The sequence below is a fragment of the Eptesicus fuscus genome, chromosome 11 (genome assembly GCF_027574615.1).
Source record: "Eptesicus fuscus isolate TK198812 chromosome 11, DD_ASM_mEF_20220401, whole genome shotgun sequence".
Lineage (NCBI taxonomy): Eukaryota > Metazoa > Chordata > Mammalia > Chiroptera > Vespertilionidae > Eptesicus > Eptesicus fuscus.
The window spans coordinates 64691927-64711489 of NC_072483.1; the positions used below are offsets into that span (position 1 = coordinate 64691927).

At 45.1% G+C, this 19563-nt stretch overlaps 1 protein-coding gene across 1 annotated transcript in view; it reads left to right on the top strand.

The window, feature by feature from the left end:
- Positions 1-13974: 13974 nt before the first annotated feature.
- Positions 13975-19563, top strand: part of SLC16A14 (solute carrier family 16 member 14) — a 28842-nt gene continuing 23253 nt past the window's right edge. The window contains exon 1 of the mRNA XM_028150784.2: positions 13975-14302. The gene's annotated coding sequence lies outside the window, so the exon portion shown is untranslated. The remainder of the gene's footprint in view (positions 14303-19563) is intronic.

A 19563-nucleotide genomic window follows, 5' to 3' on the forward strand; every position in this document is an offset into this window, starting at 1 on the left:
TGGGACCCCCTTCAAAGGGCTGGAAAGGGAATGTTGGCTTGTGGTTGCTTCCACTTCCAAAGGCTGGTATGATTCACCCCCCAAATTTTCAAGAGTAGACTTTCCAAGTGGGTAGAAAATAGGCAAATAGCTATATCATATGGTTTGCAAACTTCTAAAGTTGCTTTCCTTCTCACCAACTCTCTTTTCTGTAAAAGTCTTTGTAATTCTACCATTAGAAATGATGAGCTCTTTGGAATTATCTTCCTTTTTAGTCTTCCAAGACACTGACAGCAAAAAGAAAACCAAGAAAGCTAATGTAGCTTAACATAAAAAGGAACCTTCTGCCCGGCCATTATGGCTCAGTGGTTGAGCACTGACCTATGAGCCAGGAGGTCGTGGTTCAATTCCTGGTCAGGGCACATGCCCAGGTTGCTGATTTGGTCCCTAGTGTGAGGCGTGCAGGAGGCAGTAGATCATAGATTCTCATCATTTATGTTCCTATCTTTCTCTCCCTCTCTCTTCCTCTTTGAAAATCAATAAAAAATATACTTTAAAAAAAAAGGAATCTTAAAACAGCTAGTGAGTTAGGAAGTGAGCAATAGGAAGTGGCTCTCCATCACAGCTGCTGTTCAAAAATTGGTCACATGCTTTGTATGCATATATGCATAACCCATGGACACAGACAATAGGGTGGTGAAGGCCTGGGGCAGGGGGTGGGGACAGGCTGGAGAGGGTTAATGGGGGAAAAAGGAATATATGTAATACTTTCAACAATAAAGATTTAAAAATAAATAAAAATTGCTCACATGTAGCGGAGGTGAACAGGGTTTGGTTGTTTTAAATTTGTCAAACTCTGTATGAAAAGGAGTAAATTAGTAAATATTTTTGGCCTTATGGCCACATGATCTCTGTCACAACTGCTCAATTCTGCCATTGTTGCTACTTTATAGCACAAAAACATTTATAAATAAGTGGATGTTGTATTTCAACAAAACTTGATTTCCCAAAAATGGGGGTCAAGCTGGATTTGGCCCAATTTGATGACCTCTGGTTAGATAATCTCCAGCATTTTTTTCAACCCTCAGATTCTTTGATAAATTAACCTTCAAAATGCCTACATCCCAAAAGTGGTTCTTTAACAGTTTGAACTTGAGCCTGGAATTTTATATCCAGGTCCATTCGAATGGGTACTGGTGGCCCAGGGATGGGCATGGAGAGCTCAGTGTACAGAGGAGGGGCAAGGGCTGCTGAAAACTCTGGACCTCCTTGACCTTCAGCATGTAGGTGACCTGAAGTCAGAGGGGTTCCCTATATGGCCAGCTTCTATTAGAGCCCATATCCCTATTGGCCCACCCCAACCCGCAGATGGAGAGCAGGAACCCAGAGAGTTCTACTTGTTTCAACTTCCACATATTAAAATGAACAACATTAAAATGTGTTCATAGCAAGATCAGAGGAAAGGCCAATTTTCTCATCTCCATAATGAGGTAAGTTGAAAGCTGATGCCTGCCAGTCCCTAGAGTAAGGGCCTCCATTCAACAAGGAGCACCAGCTCTCTAAGAGACACGGAGGTGGAGTAAAACAAGCTTTTAAAGGGCTAATAGCAAGGAAAAACATTGAAAGAACATCAATGGTGTGTTTTTTCCCCTTTGCCTCTTTTTTCATTCTTTCCACCTATTACCTTCATTTTATGACCTTCTGAACTGAGTACATTTTGTAGAGCTCATCCAAGGAGAGCTGGGCACTTTAGGAAAAACAGAGTTCAGGTAGGAGGGAGCAATAACTGAGTCATGCTGGCCCATTTCTGCTGCCATGTCAGGCGTCCCCATCCTGTAGACTCTGCCACACAGCCATCCACCTCCCCTCTCCCCGACACACACACACACACACACACACACACACACACACACACACACACACACACACACAGAAAGCCTCAGTCATCACCAGACCCTGAGAAATCGGTCCCACTGGCCTCTCTTGTGGGTTAACTCCCTTGACAGTTTTATGCTTCCACTGAAGTGGCTCTGGACCTCCAGACCTCCAGAGGGGAAAACTTCATGGCACCTGCTTCCCAGCTTCCTGCTAAGTGGCTCTGCTGGACCAGAGCCCTACCAGGTCCCCGGAGAGTGGAGGGACGACCTTGTCTGGGCTTTCACAGTATCATTTTTTGTGTTCCCTCTTCCTGTTTCTCTTCACTGTGGGGAAACAAGAGAATGACACATGCAAACACCTGGGATTTTGTGGGATGCAGTGAGTCCTTGAGAGGGCACATGGGCCTCTCCTGTGTGCTGTCTGGCCCAGCATGTAGACCTCATCAGGATGTTTACACATAGCAGACACTCAGAAAGTGTGAATTGGTAGCAAATGGTTTAACTCAGTGATTTTAAATGTCTAAATACATAATATAGAATAATAGCTAATTCCTGCAGCATTCTTAATTATTTTTTGAGTGTTATTCAAAATCTGACATATCTGCTAAGGCAGTCAGAATGGACCCAGACTTGGCAAGGACTGGGAGCTTGTAGCGAGGAGCCAGGAAACAGCTATTTTCCTATTTACCAACCATGATAGAAATGTGTCAACATGTTGATACTCTGCACGGTCATCCTATAAATACCAGATGAACCTTAGCCTTGCTATCCTCAAAATGGACTGGGAAACAGTTTTGGACAAATCACATGGACTAAGCTTGCCTCTGTGACTCCTCTATCTCACCCCCAGTCCCTGCATGCTCACCCTGGCCTAGGCTTCCTTCACCCCTGGGTGCTCTGTTCAGGCATCATTCCCTCCGATGCCTCTGTTCCACTAAGAGACAGCTCATGCTTTTAATACCTTCATCCAATAACAAAATGCCTCTCCTATAATAAAATCCATGGAGGGTAATTTTTAAGGGAGAAAAGTTTTTAATGTTTTTATTGATTTTTACAGAGAGAGGGAGGGAGAGGGAGAAGAAGAGAGGAACATCAATGTGAGAGCAAAACATCTCACAGTGAGCTGGGATGTGAGACTAGGTCAGAATTAAATGTCTGAACTTGAGGACCACCTCATCAGAACTCAGACTTGACCTGAGATCATAGCACATGAAATGAAGGAGGAGGGGAAGCACAGAAAAAGTCCTATCTCAAAATATCCTTCTCTCACCTTCTGTCAGATATCTAAAATCCACTGAATCATAAGATTTTCTTAAGATTACAGAACCAATTAAAATAAACATAGCCCACGGAAGTAAAGGCAGAGGTCCGGAGGCACGGGCGAGGAGAGGGCGGGCAACTGAGTACGCAGCTGGCTTTCTCAAGCAGGAGGGAGACAAAAGCTCCTGACTGCACTGAACTCCAGTTCGAGGCGAGACTCTGGGGCCCCAGACTCATTTGGGGAGAAACTGGACTGTCTGGCAGCGGGCAAAACTCGAGGGCGGCTTTCCCTCAGAGGTATGTGCAGCGATTACCACGGGACACTGAGACCTAGGGGTCTAATACGGCAGGGCTGACAGGAAGCCAATGCTGTCTGCTATGCCCCGAGACTCCGCCCCATCCAAGCTGAGCGCAGAGGCTTTTGCAAGTCTTGTCTCATAAGGGTGTCTTCAGCACAGAAGTTCTCCCAGCGTAGACACAGCTGATCCTCACAGCCAATTGACCTGGAGGTCAATTCCTCCCAGTGATACCAACAATAATCAAGGCTTAACTACAACAAGACTGTGTACACAGCCCACAAAGGGGTACACCAAGAGTGTCCACCTCAGGTAACTGGGGAGGCTGAGCCACTGGGCCCTATAGGACACCTAGCACACAAAGCCACTCTATCAACTCAGGGAAGCAGCCAAAATGCGGAGACAAAGAAACAGGTCACAAATGAAAGAAATGGAGGAAAGCAAATGACTAGATATAGAGTTCAAAACCACGGTTATAACGTTTTTCAAGAATTTTCTAGAAAAGGCTGATAAATTTAGTGAGAACCTCGAGGATATGAAAAAGGACCAACTAGAAATTAAACATACACTGACTGAAATAAAAAATATTATACAGAGATCTAACAGCAGACTAGAGGATCACAAGAATCAAGTCAAAGATTTGAAATACAAAGAAGCAAAAAAACACTCCACTGGAAAAGAAAAAAGAATCCAAAAAGTTGAAGATAGTGTAAGGAGCCTCTGGGACAACTTCAAGCATACCAACACCCAAATTATGGGGGTGCCAGAAGAAGAGAGAGAGCAAGATACTGAAAACCTATTTGAAGAAATAATGACTGAAAACTTCCCCCACCTGGTGAAAGAAATAGACTTACAAGTCCAAGAAGTGCACAGAACCCCAAACAAAAGGAATCTAAAGAGGACCACACCAAGACACATCATAATAAAAATCCCAAGTGCAAAAGACAAAGAGAGAATATTAAAAGAGAAAAACAGTTAGTTACCTACAAGAGAGTAACCATACGATAGTCAGCTGATTTCTCAACAGAAACTATGCAGGCCAGACAGGAGTGGCAAGAAATATTCAAAGTGATGAATAGCAAGAACCTACAACCAAGATTACTCTACCCAGCAAAGCTATCATTCAGAATTGGAGGTCAGATAAAGAGCTTCACAGATAAGAAAAAGCTAAAGGAGTTCATCACCAAAGCAGTATTATATGAAATGCTGAAAGGTATTCTTTAAGAAGCGGAAGAAGAAGAAAAAGGTAAAGATAAAAATTATGAACAACAAATACATATCTATCAACAAGTGAATCTAAAAATCAAGTGAATGGGGGGGGGTGTTGATGACAAATATGTGATACCTTAATCAATAAAGTAATTAAAATAAATAAATAAATAAATAAATAATAAAAATCAAGTGAATAAAAAATCTGATGAACAGAATAAACTGGTGAATATAATAGAATCAGGGGCATAGAAAGGGGGTGGACTGACAACTCTTGAGGGGAAAGGGGTGTGGGGGCTGGGGGAAGAGACTGAACAAAAATCGTACACCTATGGATGAGGACAGTGGGGGTGGGGAGTAAGGGCAGAGGGTGGGGTGGGATCTGGGTGGAGGGAAGCTATGGGGGGAAAAAAAGAGAAACAATTGTAATAATCTGAACAATAAAGATTTATTAAATTTAAAATAAAATAAACATAGCCCTTGGGAAAATGTCATAACTCATTGTTCATTCATCTATTCATCTTTGCAAAATGTTTTTTACCCTTGAAAATAGGCAAGACATCTATAACTTGTATCATTGAAGAGTGATCAAAATATATCTCAAAGCCTCCAAGTCCCATCTTGTTGTGTTTTCACTTATCAGTTCTCTGCTTTCATCACTATCTGAAGTTAGGTCATCTGTTTACTAGTCTACTTGTCCCCTGCCTCCCCTCCCCCAACATGAACCTTACAAGGGCATAAAAGAAGCTGCAAAACTATTATTGTCTGATATATTTGAGATATTGCTCCCTGGCAATTATCTTCAATTTGGTTCAAATAAGTTCTTATAAAAATTCTCTATATGTTTGGATGTTCTTACATCTTTTGTCGACAGATTAGTTCAAGGGTTATCAAGAACATCTTTGCTGAGTGACAGAATAAAGTCAAGGTGCCCTTGAAGTATAGAAAGGAGAGAAGGACATCTCAGGCGAAGGGAATTATATGACAAAAGGCACACAGGTAGAAAACTGTAAGACCCTATGCAGAGACTGGGGTGATTAAGGGAAGGAGGATTCCATCTGGCTGGAGCCCAGGACATGCAGAGTCCCACGGACTATATGATGGGGGCTGAGGTTGGGAGAGGAGGAGGAAATGGGGTGTGGGTGCCTCAAGTGGAAGACTTGATTCCACAGAGGTGTAACATGATCTGAAACTTACTTCTGAAATGAATTATGGTAATGAAGACACTGTGGACTCAGGAGGTGGCAGTTTGGCCAGAGGATGAGGAACATAATGTCCAATAGTCTAAGGTAAATGGTATAAGAGAGCCAGTTGGACACAATTAGAGGACAAATTGACCTCTGCGACTTAATGAGTGAGGCATAACCTGGAGAGGAACAGCAGGAATGGAAAGGTGGGCCACAGCATTCAGAGTGAGTTGCACTCCAAAGATTCTTAATTTCCTTGACAACTTTGCTCTGCACTGTTCCTGCTCATACATGTCATTTAAATTCTGAACCTCAGGCAGTCATACTGAGACTTTCTTCTGCTCTACCCAGTTCAAGAAATGTCTCCCTGCAAATCTCATCCTCTCTGTGCTTCTCACTGCTGCTGTTTAAAATGCCCAGAGGCAAACTTCAAGACAGGCACACCCTTTTAATCCCTGAAGTGGAGCTTTTCTGGAAAAAGAAGTGGATGAGCCTTGGTTCTGGACTGAACACGTGAAAAGATGTTTTCCCACAGTAATTGTTTTGTTGTCAGCAACTAGAGAAGGTCTGATTTCCAGAGACAGAAGTAGAGAGGACAAGAGCAGCAAACCAGAAGATGTTCTCCAAGGTCCCTGGGAACAGAGAGGGACCTTCTGACACACCCAACAGCAAGGATTACGCCTTATTCAAGCATGCTCTGTACGTTACTGAAGGCCACTCTGGGCCTGGGGCCACTGAAAATCAATCACGCATGAGAGCCATGGACACCATCATAATACAAGGCACATGGGCCATATGTGATTTCAGGATCCTCACACTTGCAAGGGATGAATCTCAATTAAAACTAGCTTGAGAGCACATTTTGGTTCGTGTAATAGAAAAGCATGGGAAGATTCTGGGAAGAATGGCTGGGCCCAACTGCTTAAATGAAGGCATCATTTCCTTGCTTTTCCAACTCTTGGCTCTCTTCTTGTGCTAACTTTAACCTTAGCTAGTGCACCCCCTGTGCTCCATGAGATAGCAAGAGACCCCCCTGGCAGTCTCAGGCTTGGGCCCTACCAGCTTTACAAGTCCAGCAGAGAATGCCTCTTTCCCAACAGTTACAGCCAAAGAGCTAGGACAGGGGTGACTAGCATGATTTAGGTCATGAGTTCATTCCTACACCAATTTCTACAGAGAGCAAGAATGCTTGCATAGCATGGGCATGAATCCTGTAAAAGCAGCTCATTTCTCATCAGAGATAGCTCAGTGCCAGGCTCACTGTCAGCCCAATGATGATTCTTAGCCAGCAGAAACCAGTGATGGGCCAGGTGAGTGGTACCACCTGCCAGCTACTACTGCTGTATGACCTACTTAAGTCATGATTGGACCATCCCTCAATTCCACTGTTGTAACCAACTTCTTAGAATGCAATTAACTTAATGTGCATATATTTGGACTTCCTTTCTATAGACCTTTGTTGGAAAGCTGACTAGAAACTCATGGGCAGGGAAGAGTGTGCCAAAGGGCAAGTTTTGCTGGTTATGATTGGGTAGAAAGGCAACTTTTTCATTGGGCATCCTCAAAATATCATTATTTTCAAATTACTCTTCTTAGACCCAGTTGATTTCTTCAAGAAAGGATCTTCCAGTCTCCTGTTTGAGAACTATAAGCCAGGTTGATGGTGTTTGGACAGGTGAAAAGTGCTGGAAGGTCTCACTGTCCAATGAGCAGACTTCACTCAGTCCTCCAGCTCACACCTTCTGTCCTGCCTGATAGCTGAGTGTGAGCACTCTGTAGTTCAATTTCTCCAGAAAACAAATCCCCTGTGGGGTGGGGGTGGGCAGTTGCTTGGCACATTGTTCTGATGCAGTTGGCCTGGAGTATAGTTTGACCATCTGGAATTTTGAAAACTCCCCAGGTGATTCTAATGTTCAGCCAAGGCTGAACATTAACACGGCCCTAAAAGTAACAAGTGCCAGACAAATGTCAGTTATTTGCATAGCATCTTCCTGAACAATTATTTACTGATAATTTTCTTAATAGGAACTCAGCATTTCACTTAAGTGTTATTTTAAAAGTAAATGTCCTATCATAAGTGGAAATGAAAAGCAACTCTACCACTTGTCAAGACCATCCTAAATATACAAAAGAACAGAGCAAACCTCCCCTCACTCCTCTCAGCCTACTTTATAACCCTTGCCTCCTCTTTCTCCTCCTCTTCCTCCTCCTTTTTCTTCTTCCCATTTTACAGAAGATGACATTGAAATGTAGAGATGCTTAGTGACCTCATTAAGAGGTGAAATAAGTGGTGAACCTTCAGATTTGAATCCAGGCCACGAAGTTCCAGGGTGCATGCTTTCAACCACTAATGTATGCTGCCTCTCAAACGGGCTCTGCTGTAAGGCAGTTTTTGCTCCCAAGTGGAATGGATTTGGATGACACCATTACTGCTACTTTAGAAACAAGTTCCCTCATTGCATGCCAAGATGGGGCTTCCTATGCATTATCTTAGTTAATTCTCACAATAAACCTTTGATGAGTACTGTCATCAGACCCATGCCAGGGCTCATGCCCAGGTCACACAGATGCAGAGGAGAGAAGCTGTGCTTCTAGCTCAGATATGACTGACCTCACAACCTGAACACTTAAGCACTGTGTGTTCTCAGCCTCTGTCACAGAGGCTCTGCCGCTTCACAACCAGGAAGAGGCCAGCTCCTTGATTTTCATAATCACTGGTTACACAGTCCTAATAGTTTCCTAATGCTGACCTCAGCCTTCACAATACATTGAAATAATCTGATATTCTCTTGCAAAGGAGCCAGGGTAGGCCCAGCTTGGGAACTGGCCTGGTGAACAAGGTTACAGAAACAGCCTGGCGCTGGAAGATTTACAATCAAGGTGAAGAGAAAAACTAGGGACCTGAGTCACAAGGCCAAGTCAATAGGAGTGAGGTAGCAAACAGAATGGAGGAAGTCCAAAGTCAAGGGCAAGACAAAGCAGAGGTTCAAGAACACTGTGATAACAGGGCTGAAGAGCTGCAGCTAATTCTGATTGAGCTCTGGCTAATAGGTTTCCTATATTTGTCTGTCCAGCTTAAAGGTACAGGGTAGAAGTATACAAAATCCACCAAAAATGATCATAGAAAAGAGAACTCCTTCCTCCTGTGTAAAGTGAAAGAAACTGTCTACTGAGTCTCCCTTAAACTATACATCATCCCACAATACCTTGTATTAATTTTTTAAAAATATATTTTATTTATTTATTTTATAGAGAGGAAGGGAGAGGGATAGAGAGTCAGAAACATCAATGAGAGAGAAACACCAATCAGCTGCCTCCTGCACACCCCCTACTGGGGATGTACCCACAATCAAGGTACATGCCCTTGACCGGAATCGAACCTGGGACCCTTTAGTCCGTAGGCTGACGCTCTATCCACTAAGCCAAACTGGTTAAGGTTACATTGTATTAATTTTACCAGATATAACCTGTCCCATAAGAAGAGAATGGTTCAAGTGCTCCAACCAAAGTCTTTTTTTTCCCCTTAGATTTGCAGCATCCACATCTCATATCTTCAACTGGTTACATTAGAAACATTTGTTACTGCAAAGAAGGCCACACTGTGGTCACACTTAACAAGAGGAAGTGCTAAATATTTCGCACCCATATTCATGGAGTCCCAAATTTATCCTATTTATTATTGACATTCTCAAAACATATGATGTGCAGTTGACTTTTGAGTATTGAGCATGGATGTTTAATGCCACTGATCCATTTTTTGACACTCAAAATATGTTAAAAATACTAGTTTAAGAGAAATAATAACATTTAAGTCCTAACCTATAAAACATACATTTGGTATATAAATATATCAGTACATGAGGATTCTTGTAGACTCAGAAAGATTCACCAGGCATTACTGAATAACCTAAGAGAGAGCATTTAAAATAATATTTGATCTACATGAAAATTTTCTTTTCTTTTTTTTTAAATATATTTTATTGATTTTTACAGAGAGGAAGGGAGAGGGATAGAGAGTTAGAAATATCAATGAAAGAGAAACATCGATCAGCTGTCTCCTGCACATCCCTACTAAGGATGTGCCCGCAACCAAGGAACATGCCCTTGACTGGAATTGAACCTGGGACCCTTCAGTCTGCAGGCCGATGCTCTATTCACTGAGCCAAACCAGTTAGGGCTACATGAAACTTTTCAAATAAATGGGTATTAAATAAAAGAAGAAAAATCTAGTCTGGCCAGTGTGGCTCAGTGGTTGAGCATCGACCTATTAACCGGGAGGTCACAGTTCGATTCCTAGTCAGGGCACATGCCCGGGTCGCGGGCTCAATCTCCGCTGTAAGGCATACAGGAGGCAGCTGATCAACGATTCTCTCTCATCATTAATATTTCTATCTCTCTCTTCCCCTCTGAAATCAATTAAAATATTTTTTAAAGAAGTAGAAAAATCTATAGCTGCTGGAAAACGTTTTAATGATTTGCTAATACCATTATTGATTTCATAAAAGTTAAACAAATAATGTATAATATTCATCAACAAAACTACAATACAATCCCCATGAACCAAACCTTACTTCTTTAAGACCCATGTGTGAGAAAGTGTTTAATTTCCAAGTTAGTAACAGAACTGGCATTTTTAGACCTTCTACTCTTATGAAATCATATGCTACTACATAAGGATACTGGTTATCAGAAAGGAATATGTAAAAAACTTGAAGACTAATGTAAAGACAGAAACACGTCTCTGAGTTTGCTTTGTATCTAATCACCTTGATCTGTTCTTTGAATTTGAATTCCTGGTAAATGTAGGTTTGAAACTACTAGGGGCAGTAGTTTTGTTCGTGCTTTGAGATAGTCTGGGGAGGTCCTAGACCAGGAAGAAAATTCAAATCGGAAGTGCTGGGACTTCTCTCATGAACTTGCTTAGACTACCCCTATCGAAAAGCAATGGCCTTCTCATAGGTTCTCATGCCCCAGAGATTCAGAACAACATGAGAGCTCCGTTGCAACCTGCCTATCTGACAGGTATGTCCGGGCAGCGAGACAAATGCAGGTACCACGAAGCAGCAGATAGGCTGATAAACTTTAAAATAGGTAGATTCTTCTGTGTGTATGCATTATACAAATGTATAACTGGAACCACACAACTATGACTGCATGAAAATTATTGCTTAAGGAAGATTCACTGTATCTTGGACTTCAGGCACATAGAAGTAGATTCAGCATTACACTTATAAATGATAACCCAGTCTCAGGACTGGATCATATATGGTCTACTCATCAGTTTGGGGAGATTTTAAATTTGGATTTTGGTTTGTATTTTTACAATTCAATAGTTTTTAGAATATTCACAGGCTTGCACAACCCATTGCCAAAATCACTTTTACAGCATTTCCATCTCTGAAACAAGCCCTATACCCATTAGCAGTCTCTATTTTCTGCCCAACATCCTCAGCCCTAGGCAACCACCAATCTACTTCTGTCTCTATAGATGTTCCTATTCTGGACATCTCATATAAATGGAATCATGCACTGTGTGGTCATAACACTGACCTCTTTTACTTATCATTATGCTTTCAAGACTTGTTTGCGTTGTAGCACAGATGAAACAAATTATTTATCAGAACAGCCTTTAACAGGAAAGGAAAATCGGGATCTTGAAGATACATTTGCACGTCCATGTTTATTGCAGCATTATTTACAAAACCAAGATAAGGAAGCAACTAAATGCCTGTCAATGGATCTGTGGCTAATGAAAATGTGGTATCTGTATACAATGGAATATTATTCAGCTCCAAAAAAAAGAAGAATATCCTGCCTTTTGTGACAGCATAGATGAAATTGTAAGACATTATGTTAAGTGAAATGAGTTAGACAGAGAAGACTGCATGATCTCACTCATATGTAGAATCTAAAAACAAAAGTCAAACTCATAAAAACAGAGAATACAATGGTGGTTGCCAGGGGCTGAGGGATAGGGGAAATGAAGAGATGTAGGTCAAAGGGTTCAAACTTCCAGTTATAAGTTCTGGGGATATAATGTATAGCATGGTAACTATAGTTAACAATACTGTATTGTATTCTTGAAATTTGCTGAGAGGAGGCCTTAAGCATTTTCACCACTAAAAAAGGTAGTCTGGCCAGTGTGGCTCAGCAATTAAGTGTTAGCCCAGGAATCAAGAGTTCCCCGGTTCAATTCTCAGTCAGGGCACATAACCTGGGTTTCGAGCTTGATCCCCTGTGGGAGATGTGCCAGAGACAGCCGATTAATGATTCCTCTCAGCATTGATGTTTCTATCTCTCTCTCCCTCTCCCTTCCTCTCTGAAATCAATAAAAATATATTTTTTAAAAGGTAACTATGTGAAGTGATGAATGTGTTAATCAACCTGATTGTGGTAGTCATTTCACAATGTATATGTGTATCAAATCATCACATTGTATACTTCAAATGTATGCAATTTCATTTGTGAATTACATCTCAGTAAAGCTGGGGAGGAGAAAAGCCTCCTAAGAGGCATTTTAGATGTGAAGTACCTTTCAGAGTAAAAGCTTTGCAGATAGCAGATGAGAGGTTGCCTGGGGGTGTGGAGGAGCAAGGACTGAATTACAAAGGGAACAAGGAAAATTCTGGAGTTATTTGAAGTGATGTTTCCACAGACTTATGCTAAAACTCATCAAATTGTACATTTAAATATGTGCAGTTCATACTATATCAATTATCCCTCAATAAATCTATTAGATTTCAGAGGGGTTGGGGGGAGGAAACAGACTTAAAAGCCTTACACACCTCTTTTAAAACAAAATGAATCATCCGAACTTGAGATGTTTGCCAGGAACCCCAATCTTGACTTGCCGTCAAAAGCCTTGCTGAAATGAATGGTATTGGAGGACAGCCCAAGAGAACACGAAGCACCTAATTGCTCATGTTCTGATGAGCAAACGTAAAACATTTGGACCCATAAGCCCATCGTCTCATCAAAATGTCCTCACTTAGCCACAATTTCTCAATGTTCTCAATTATTTTTTAATCAAGATTTTAAATAAGAAGTGGTGATGTGAAATGCACGTGACTACTCTTTTTTGCAAAAAAAGAAGAAGAAGAAACAAGAAAGGAAGAAAGAAAGAAAGAAATTGTGGGTGGATAGATTAACAGTCTCTCAAAGATGTCCACAGCCTAATCCCTGCATCCTGTGAGTATGTTACCTTACATGGCAACGGGAAATTAAGGTCACCGGTGGAATTAAGATCGCTAATCAGCTGACCTTAAAGCAGGGAGATTATTTGGATTATCCAATAACCCAATAACCAGTGGGTAGGCCCAGTGTAATCCCAAGAGCCTTTCAAAGTGGAAGAGGGAAAATAGGAGAGACAGAAGGTGGTGTGACTATAGGGGAAAGGCACACAATGATGTAACATTGCTGGCTTTGAAGACAGAGGAAGTGGCCATGAGCCAAGGAGCTGGTGGCTCTTTGCCTTGAGCTGCCAGGAGGAACACAACCCTGCCAACACCGTGAGGTTAGCCAGCTAGAACCTATTTCAGACTTCTGACCTCCAGAACTGCAAGATAATAAATCTGTGCTGTTTTCAGCCACTGAGTTTGTGATAATTTATTACACCAGCAATAGGAAACTACTACAGTAAAATAGCCCTGGCTTCCTTTATTCCCACATTCACCTCACAGGTATTAAAATTTTTGCATGGGCGAATCATTGTGTTGGGAACAGGGGAGTCATACGTGGAAATGAAATTTGTGTCTGGTGCCCATGAACGAAGGTAAGGAACAACAAACCGTCAGACACTGGAGAAAAAAGCAGAGAGCCGTGGGACCCAGCTTGGGACAAAGGGTAAGGGATTTTTCAGTCCTCTTTGGCCAAGAATACTGCCAGTCTTGCATCTACAAACTGCCATATTTTGTGGCCCAGAGTTGGGTGGGCGTCTTTTTCATTACGGGTCTCCTATCTCAGAGAAATGGAAGATACTCCTGTTCTCACCTGCATCTTGGGTTCGGTTTCAGGTCCTCGCCTTCAGTAATAAAAAATGTGCAGAGCATTAGCGAGCCTCAGCCAAAGCTATAATCTACGACCGGCCACAAGAGTGTGCACGTGAGGAGGCTGCAATTTTTTTCTGCCAAACCAGAATTAGCCGGTACAGGAATGAACGAGCCTGGAGATTTGAAATTGCACTGATTGGAAGGGAGCTCAGGTTAGGTTCGGGCTACCTCCAAACGAACCCTTTTAAAAGACCGAGGTCTCGAGCTCAAAGCTTCACCAGACGCTCACCTGGCCCGACATCAAGCGACAGAGGAGCCCGGAGCCCCACACCGAGCGCACGGAGCCGGGTGGAGCGCCGAGCCGCAGGCACCCACAAATCCAGGATGATAGGCGACCCTGCAACAAATCTCTACGCCCAGCAGTTCAGGGGGCTCCGAGGGAAACAGCAAGTCCAGGGATCCGGGCCGGGAGCCCAGTGAGGCCGCAGCCCTGCGCGTCCTGGGCGGTGAGTATCCCGAGGCCGCGCGGCGCCGCGGGCCCGGGAGATGGAGAGGCCCTGGGGGCATCTTGGAATTGGGGGCTGTGGGTGGCACCCCGGAGATCCTCGGGAAGAGGCGGCGCAGACCCTGGGCAGCGTCGGGAACGGCTGCCTGGCGGTCGAGGGCAGGGCTACTCGAAGTGCGGTGGTCGCGCCCAGGCAGCCTTGGGGGGGTTGGGGTGGGGGGGGTCCTGAGCTGCTGGCGAGGCCACCTGCGCGGCGGGGTAACCCCGGTCCAGGGCGGGGCAAGAGGCTGCGCGCCTCGCTCTCCCAGTGGCCACGGTCCCGCGCGCACCGTCCAGGGACACGGCGCCCCTCGGAACCTACACTCGGCTCTGCCCCGCGCCCGGTCCCGTTTCCCGTCTTCTCTCACAGCCTCCAGTTTGGGACTCGAACCGCCAGTCACGAAGCGAAGAGGGGAGATCGGGGACTGAGGCTAGGGGACATTCGGGGGTGCGCATCCTGCCGGGACTGCGATCCGCGCGGCTTTCCGGTGGAGCTGGCGGGTTCCGAGCGCGCCAGGGGATGGGGGGTCTCTGGGCACCTCGGAGGGGGGTCTCTGGGCACCTCGAAGAGGGCCAGGGGCGGCGCTCGGGCGCTCGGAGGGGGCGCGGAGGCTGGGTGCCGCTCAAGGCGTGCAGATGCTGGCCCCTCCCCACCCCCATAGCGGTTCCGATCAAGGGTCCCAGGGAGGAAAAGGGGGATTAAAATGAGGCGAGAGACCCGGGAGGGCCATTTCGGAGCCAAATGCCGCCCAGGCCATAGACGTTGTTTTAGGAGCTCAACTCTGCTTACCCGTTAAGCCGTTTTCTTTCCGTGGAAAAGTTGATTCAGCCTCTTAGCTGGGATGAGTGTGGGTTATTAGTGGCGATTAGAAAGATTCCTTTTCCCCTTCTCTGGCTTCTTTGTGGTTTAGTGTGAGTGTGAGAGTGAAGGGGGGGGGGGGGGGGGGGGAGAAGAGTCAAGAAGGGGGCGGGGTGTAAAATAAGCTTTGGAATCCGGCAGGCCTGGGTTCCAGTTTGGGTTCCACTACCTGCTAGTTTAGTTTGACCTCTCTAAACTTCATTGCCTCCATTTGACAAATAGCCTCAGTTTCCTCATCTGTGAAATGGGACATTAATACCAACTGGACAAGATCATGGTGGAGAAGCCACCCAGCGCAGTCCCTGGCCCACAGGAGGCATTTATCGGCCTATTTTCCCCAGCCGGGGTCCCTCCGGGTCCTCCTGTGCCGTCCTCCACACAAGCTCAGCGCCAGCCTTGGTTGCTCCCTTCTCTTCAGCCCATTGGCCTCACGTGCCCGTCTAAAGGCCCAACAGTTCCTGGGCATCCCGGTCTAGAGGCAAAGTTTCTACAGAGCAAGTTACAGGTGGACCCTCCGCCTCAGCTGGGATCTAATAAAGAACCTTGCTGCCAACGTGCTCTGTCCACCTTTGCAGAACATTGTCATTTTAATTTTAACTTGGCACTTTCCTCTGTGCTGCTTATTTATAATGAGCTCACCGCATGCTCACATCATCACAATAGCCAAATTAAAAATGAACCACTTGCTTATGAGAGGTACTCCGGTACCAGAGCTGTGGAAATTTAATTCCTTTTTAATCTCTGATGTGTTACTTCATTTCCCCCATTTATGATTTCTTTTTCACCGTCCATGAACTCACATGTGGGGAGAATGGAAGGTTGACCTTTGGTCCCAATAGTATCTTGCCATTTACTTCCTTCGCCTTCTTCAGTGTGGAGTCCTGATGTTATAGGCTGATCTTCCAACAGGGGAGCTTAGGATGGGTAATATATTTATTATAGATTGACCCTCAGTGGAAGACCCACGTTTCCGTGCCTCCATTTACCCCCGTGTGCCACATGCATGTTGTCATTTTACAGGTGTGTCAGAACGTGGGGAGGGGTGGAGGGAGCCTTGAAGGCCTTAAGGTGAAGAAAGACTTGGAGCCTGGGGCAGAGTGGTCCCCCCTCTCCTAATTCTCCCTTTTTCTCCAGGTGCACAGGAGGCTCATAATATGCAAACAACTCTTTCTAACTCATAGTTATAGAAATGCTAATGTGCTATAAGCAAACCTGGTGAAATAGACTGACATTTTATTTTCTGTTGACTTTTGGGCTTTTTTATTTGTTTGTTTTTTTAAGGGAACTTTTAAAATTAATTTTAGAGAGAGAGGAAGGGAGAGGGAGAGAGAAACATCCATATGAGAGCAGAACACCTATCCACTGCCTCCTGCATGCACCCCACTGGGGAAGGAACCTGCAACCTGGGCATGTGCCCTGTCCAGGCGTGAATCCACAACCTTTCGGTGTATGGGACAGCATTCCAACCAACTGAGCCACCGGCCAGGGCTTGACTTTTGTTTTTTAGTGAACCTGGTTGGACAATAAGTTGACTGTGATTCATCAAAACAGGAATTACTTTTAGAGAGACTTAGGTGTGAAAAACAGATGGCTCTGGTAGATCTTCAGGGACCTCCTGAGGACCTGACAGAACTTCATTTACTCACCCCCACCTCCAGCAGCTCTCTCCATCTGACACTAAAGTCTACATGCAGGCTGTGCCTTTTGAATAAAACTGTTCCATTAAATGCTATTCAACATCTTTACTTATGACAAATAAAACTGGAAATATCCAGAACAGTTCAATGACAACTGCATCTCTTCACCCATAAAATAAGTAACTCAGTAAGATTATGAAGTTCTTAACATTGCTTAAGAAAATGATTATTGCCCTAGCTGGTTTGGCTCAGTGGTTAGAGCAACAGCCTGCAGACTGAAGGGTCCCGGGTTTGATTCCAGTCAAGGGCACATGCCTAGGTTTTGGGCTCAATCCCCAGTAGAGGGCAGCTAATCAAGGATTCTCTTTTATCATTGATGTTTCTATCTCTTTTTCCCTCTCTCTCTCTTAAACCAATAAAAATATATTTAAAAAGAAAAAAAAATGATTATTTCAACTCATGGGTTGAAAAACCGTAACTTTTGTATTACTATTTCAAAAGTGTTTCTTATGTAGATGGACTTTAGGAAAATGCCAAGTAGTATTGTTTTATCTTATGAAACAGCTGAGCATTGTCCCACTGACTGTAATGATGTTATTAAACTAGTGACCCAGTGCACTGATTTGTGCACATTGAAAGGAAATTAATTAGAAGGTGGCCGGCGGGGTGGGACTCGGCAAAACAGACTGGACACGCCCTGGAGCCAACCTCCCTTGGTCCCTCCCCAGCCAGCTGCACCTGGGGTGGCACCATGGCTTGAAGGGCGTCTGTGGAGTGAGTGGGGGTCCCTCCAGCAGGTGGGGTTCCTCGGCCTGGCCTGCAGGGATCAGGTGGAACTGGCTCTCCCCTGAAGAGTCCCAGAGTGTGAAAGGGCACTCTGCAAAGTTGCTGTCGTACAGGGTGTGGAACACAAACGCAAGTGTGCAGTAACCCAGATTTGGGGCCGACAGTGCCCCAGCAACAACATAATCCATTGCCGGCTGAAGGTGGAATCGCGCAGCCCTGTGAGGAATCAGGCTCTCCCCTCTCTGGTTTAGAGGTGTGTCACCTGAGAACTCGGCAGCTCCTGCGTTGAGTGTCTGCCCCTGGTGGTCAGTGCACATCATAGCTACCAGTCGGACAAACACTTAGCATATTAGCCTTTTATATATAGAGACTAGAGGCACAGTGCATGAAATTCATGCATGGGGGGAGGGGTCCCCTCAGCTTAATCTGCACCCTTTCCAATCCAGGACCCCTCGGGGAATGTCTGACTGCTGGTTTAGGCCCAATCAGGCCTAAACCGGCAGTCGGACATCCCTCTCACAATCCAGGACTGCTGGCTCCTAACTGCTTACCTGCCTGCCTGCCTGATCGCCCCTAAGTGCCTCCTCCTGCCAGTCATATCACTCCTAACCGCCTCTGCCTGCCAGCCTGATCGCCCCGAACTGCCCTGCCCCCGTGACCTGGTCACCCCTAACTGCGCCCCCCACCTCCCCGCCGGCCTGGTCACCCCCAACTGCCCCCCCCCCCCCGCCGACCTGGTCATCTCCAATTCCCCCCTCCCCCCGCCAGCCTGGTCGCCCCACGCAGCCTGCTGTTCAGTCGTTTGGTCATCCCTCACTAACCCCCCTGCCGGCCTGGTCTCCCCACTCAGCCTGCTGTTCAGTCATTTGGTCATCCCTCACTAACCCCTCTGCTGGCCTGGTCGCCCCACGCAGCCTGCTGTTCAGTCGTTTGGTCATCCCTCACTAACCCCCCTGCCAGCCTGGTCTCCCCACTCAGCCTGCTGTTCAGTCATTTGGTCATCCCTCACTAAATCCTCTGCCGGCCTGTTTGCCCCATGCAGCCTGCTGTTCAGTCGTTTGGTCGTCCCTCACTAGCCCCCCTGCTGGCCTGGTCTCCCCACGCAGCCTGCTGTTTGGTCCTCTGTCCGGTTGTTTCAGTCATGACGGCCCCTGGCTTTTTATATATTAGGATAGACCAGTCACACCTGTTGTCCAACTGCTCTTTCTGGCCCCTTGGGATTCTGCATACAGCTAGCAGGGACTGAGGGAGGACAACCACCAAACACCCTCAGGGCCCTTTCTAGGTTCATCCTCTTGGCCTTCTGACAGTGCAGCAATTTCCTGGGCTCTGAGTTCTAGATGGAAAGGGCTGCCCCATCCCTTTCTATCCTTACGCAGGCTATTCTCTCCTTGCGGGAGAGGAGGGTGGTAGCAGACATACACACAAGCCCAGAGTCCACCACAGACTGGACTTCCCAAGGCAAGTGGCTCTTGGATTAATTGTCTTTCTTTTGTTTCCCCCCTCTTTTACCATTTAGTCACTAATCTATGGAGGTAAGAAGCTGATCCAGATGTTTTTTTTGTTTGTTTGTTTTGTTTTTGTTTTTTTTATATTTTATTGATTTTTTACAGAGAGGAAGAGAGAGGGATAGAAAGTTAGAAACATCGATGATAGAGAAACATCGATCAGCTGCCTCTTGCACAACCCCTACCGGGGATGTGCCCGCAACCAAGGTACATGCCCTTGACCGGAATCGAAACCGGGACCTTTCAGTCCGCAGGCCGACGCTCTATCCACTGAGCCAAACCGGTTTCGGCTGATCCAGATGGTTTTTAAAAGATAAAGGGACCTTTAGTTTCTTACAAAGTTAATGTGTGTTTACTTAGTATTGTTTTTTTTTACCAATGAGATTTTTTTAAAAAGAGCAAAATTATTTGTAAGACTGTCATCCAAAAATTA